General features: G+C 43.1%; 1 pseudogene; it reads left to right on the forward strand.

Moving 5' to 3' along the window:
- Window positions 1-383: 383 nt before the first annotated feature.
- On the forward strand, window positions 384-4,853 carry LOC113909350 (annotated as a pseudogene).
- Window positions 4,854-5,105: the final 252 nt, after the last annotated feature.

Below are 5,105 nucleotides of genomic sequence, written 5' to 3' on the forward strand. Positions count from 1 at the left end.
CCCGACCAGATTACATTCAGGATATGAGTACTTATTCTTATTACAATCTAGCTATGATTGAATCTCTTAAGAATTCTTAGCAGCTAATATAACTAAAGTTAAGTTATATAAACCTTTCTAATAAGCTGTCCTTTTAAATTCATGTTTGAGAGAGTTTGTACATAACAAGAACATTTTATTAATTTACTTGCGAGATGTCAAAAATGAGTATATTATAATCTTATAATAAATTACTCTCAAAACTAGCTTTAGCCATTCGTTCAGGCCTTGTTTTCAAAAGTAAACATAGAACTGCAATAACTGTAAACACCCATCCCAGTAAAAACAATTGAAATCAAGAAAAAACACGGGGAGAAGCATAGGAAGACATATGAATTGAATCAATGACCAGGAACGAAGACAAGGAATTCTCAGAGGACTACTTTAAAGTAAAAGTAGAAAACCTGGGCACTTCACACCAAAGTAAAGTTGCGCCATGCAAGTTGGTAATAAAACCTAGAACATTTGAACTTTTTCTCACCTACCTGCACTAGGCAAGGGGGCAGGACATTACATCCCAGGTAGCTTCAGGTAAGAAACCCAGTAAAAAATAACTACATTGCAGAGTTCCCAATTTTGTAAAGACGAAGTTTAAACAAATCTCCAGGAAAAAAGAAAACAAGAAAGAAACAAAGTTTTGGAAAGGACAACAGCCTTGCAAATCGGTAACCAGAAGCTGACACTCACACTCATGGGTCAAAACATAAGACACGGAGGGATTGACTCATTATAACTGAATGAGAGCTAAAACGAGCTGCACATTAAAAATTGTGAACTGCAACTATTGTATTGCACATTTCATGTGGAATTGCTCAACTGACATTTTCGCCATGGAAATATGGGATATTAAAATAAAACAGGACTTGAAAGGTTTTAATACTTCATGATTGTGTTACAAAAACACAACCGAAGCCTAAGTTTGGCAGGCTTCCAGTGGATTTAAAATTTCAATAATTCACCCATAAATAGGACAGTTTCTCAGTTGAACGACCGTGGTAACTTCAGATCCCACTATACATCTATTTGCAGTTTATCTTTTTTTTTTTTTTAGGAAAAGGAAATGGTCACAAATTTCTTAGAAGAACACAAAAACCAAACCCCCGACCAAGCCGTTTTCCCTTTTGTTTGGGAGGAGCCAATTGTAGAGATTGCAAATGACACCATCAGTCATTGAAATTGATGAAGCTGCTAAGATAACATTTTTCACCTCAGTGTAAACACTGATGGATCCTTCGAGGGATGCCTTACATTGCAAGTCTGGGATTTAGTTTATGGGTCTGACAAGTGTGACCTTTAAAATAACATATTTGCTATAAAAGAGGAAAGAAAACTCTTTATAACTAAAATATATGGGCTACAAAATCACTTTCCAGCAAGTAGTCTGATTACAATCAAAATAACACACCAAAATGAAACAGTTTACCTGTGATCAATTTAATGTGGTTGTAAAATGCTAATTATGAGAGAAAACACATTCAAAGTTTGTGGTACCGTCTATAAAATTTGCAGAGAATCTAACATTCAGTGATGTGTAGCACATATGGGTAAGCAGATGGCCGAAGTATTATTTTTAAAAACAGGACTTTTGCTGACAAAATACAGAATTGGAATGGTGTGATTGGAAATCTAAGAGGATGTTATTTATGAGGCAGTAAGCTCATGCTCAGTAATTGGATTCTTGCTAAATGGCAGATAAAAAGGACTTGGGGAAAAAAATGAGTGTTTGCAGCTATAGAAACGAATGAGAAATTCTTCTGACAATATCCTATCTGTAATTTTCATCCCAGCTCATCCCCTATCACTTCTTTACCTTTGGGGGAGCTATAAGAGGAGGGGCTACCTTACCACTTCAGGCTTTTCATGCAACATGTCACCTCTTTTCTTTTTGGTAAAATTCTGGGGGCACAGAAGCGGGGGGAGCAGGATGTGACAAATTCGTTCTGAATGTGCCCAACTACAAATTAGATATAATATATATTTTAAATCTCCATACAAAAAAGAATATATAACGAAGACTAAATTGGCCACTTAAAATAACTTGATCAAAGGGTTCAAACTTTGAGTCTGTACTGCTGAGAGTACATCGTAAATGTTCTCAACACACACCAAAGGTAGCTGTGAGAAGTGAGGGATCTGTTGATTCATTTGATTGTGGTAATTATTTCACAACATATACATATATCAAACATCACAATGTGCACCTTAAATTAATACGATGATACCCCAATAAAACTGGAACAACATAACTTGCTGATTCTTGTGCCTCTTCTTTGAACTATTTCAATATCTTGTTTATAACCCTATATTCATCATATTTGAATGAAATTTTTGGGGAACCCACATGCCTTCTTGGATTTGCTATTGCCTTGCTGAAAACAGGGATTATCTCTTGTACATTTTTTTTTATTCTCCTAACCAAGCATTAGGCTTAGCCTGTAGTAACTGCTCAGTAAAATTTTACTGAGTAACTTAATGAAGCTCTATTACTCCATTAATAAATTTTAAACCATCACATTTAAAATCACAACAATTTTGGGGATGCCTGGGTAGCTCAGTTGTTAAGCGTCTGCCTTCGACTCAGGTCATGATCCCAGTGTCCTGGGATGGAGCCCCGCATCGGGCTCCCTGCTCGGCGGGAAGCCTGCTTCTCCCTCTGCTTGTGTTCCCTCTCTCGCTGTGTCTCTCTCTGTCAAATAAATAAATAAAATCTTAAAAAAAAATTACAACAATGTTGGGGAGGATGAAAGTTTAATGTCACTTTTAAAATGACCATTTTTAATAAAGGACATTTTAATAATGCCATGATAAGAATTAGCTTATATCTCAAATCCCCTGCCTCTAGGTGAATTAGATGTGTATTAGCATGTATAAATTACATTTACAAGACATTTAAACTGCAAAATTCACTTAGTAATCTTTCCAAGTTTTTATGATAAACTAAGTTTTCCTCGTATTTTATTTCGAAATATTTCAATTCAGTTTCATACCCGAGTTTTATGTGTTGTTATATATCACAGCTGTCTCTTGTTATATATAAAATATATCTTCAAATATACATTCCCATAGCCGAAACTTGACTAACAGAAAGAGATATGTAAATGGAATGCCATATGTAACTTTGTTTTTGAAATCAACGTTTTGGTAAGCTCTCCCCACCCTTCTGAAAGCTATTCCAGCAGATTTTCTCTTTGCCCTGGGCATCACAGACACGGGGGTGGGACCAGCTCTACCCCCTACTGCATGCCATATGACCAACCCATGAGCGCATGGCTCCTTTCTGAGGCCAGGCCACCACACAGGAGGCCGGGGCCAGGAGGAGAGCAGTCCCAGCCAGGCCGTGGCACAGGCCAGGTTAACCGATAAGGACTCCAGAGCTACAATGAACTCAGTTCTATTCCCCTTCATGGTGATGGTTGATGGTAAGTGGGGGGCAACCTTGCCCCCGGCCTGGCCCCCAGGCATCACCGGAGGAGGTGGAGACCCCAGCTGAGCTGCCCCGCCGCCTACAGCATCTGCTGTGTCCAGTGGTTGCAGGCAGCTCTGTGCCTGCCAGAGACAGGCCCATTCCCAGTGCAGGAAAGCCTGGCCCACCCTGGAATGGGCTACACACTGTGTGATGTGTGATGGCAAGGCGAGCCTTACTGCAATGTGTATCACACTAGCACGCTCAGCACTGACAAAAAGGGGCAATTCGAGGAGCTCATGCAGCTGGTGGAAACCACACCTCACATGCAGATGGGCTCTGCACTCGTCTCATGAAGCCAGAGGTCATGGAGGGCACATGGCCCTGGAGGAGCTCTTCCCCTATCTGGGCGCTGAGCCACGACCTGAAGTTGTTGCAGACCCCTGGGCTGGGAAGGTGGGGTGGAGGGGTAGGTGGGGGGAGGGTGGTTGGAGACCAATACTGGTGCTGGACGGTTACTGAGGGAAAAAAAATCGCTGTTCAGTGCGTGAAGAACGACGCCACTGTCCAGGCCTTCCTGGCTGAATCCTGGGTCATGACAGGGTTTGGCCACAGCAAGCAGGCCCAGTTTCTGAGTGTGATCCTGGAGGAGAAAGGCAGGCACTACATCGTCACTGAGCACATGGTCAAGGGAACCTGGTGGATTATCTGCCTCGCAGACATCTCCTCAAATTCTCACTAGAAATCTGAAAGGCCATGAAATACCTGGAGGACAACTACTTTGTCCTTGGACACCAGCACGTTGCAGCCAAGGACAGCGTGGCCAAGGTCAGTGACTTCCACCTCACCAAAAGGCCGCTAGCTCGAAAGACACAGGTAAGCTTCAGGTCAAGTGGACAGTCCCAGAGGCCCTGAAAGAGAAGAAATTCTCCACCAAGTCTGGAACATAGAGTTTTGGAATCTTTCTCTGGGAAATCTACTCCTTTGAGAGAGCGCCTTGTCCAAGAATTTTCCTGAAGGACCTTGTCCCTCAGGTGAAGGGTTACAAGACAGATGCCCCCAGAGCTGCCTAGTTGCAGTGCCCAAGGTCAGGAAGAACTGCAGGCACAGGGGCGCCTGGGTGGCTTAGCCGTTAAGCGTCTGCCTTTGGCTAAGGTCATGATCCCAGGCTCCTGGGATCGAGCCCCGCTTCGGGCTCCCTGCTCAGCGGGAAGCCTGCTTCTCCCTCTCCCACTCCCCCTGCTTGTGTTCCCTCTCCTGCTGTGTCTCTCTCTGTCAAATAAATAAATAAAATCTTAAAAAAAAAAAAAAAAAAAAGAACTGCAGGCACCTGGACTCTGCCCCGAGGCCCTCTTTCCTGCAGCTATGTGAGAAGCTCCAGCACATCAAAACCCTTAAGTTACAGTTATGACTGCTGACTTCCGCCCAGGTCATTGCCCGGTGGGGACCAAACCTGCATAGATCGTGGGTCTGGTGCCCCCACTCACTGGTCCCAAACCTGAACTGAGCCCAGAGGGACAGTGGATCTCTTTCCTCTCTTCCAACCTGTGCACCCTCTGTCCCCTACCCCAGGCCCCACCTAGGCCCAGCACCTTCTCTCATGGACCAGACTGTGGGGCTTGACCCACTCTAAGGGTCAAGAAGGGAGGAAGCAGACACTCCT

Source organism: Zalophus californianus, chromosome 6 (genome assembly GCF_009762305.2).
Source record: "Zalophus californianus isolate mZalCal1 chromosome 6, mZalCal1.pri.v2, whole genome shotgun sequence".
Lineage (NCBI taxonomy): Eukaryota > Metazoa > Chordata > Mammalia > Carnivora > Otariidae > Zalophus > Zalophus californianus.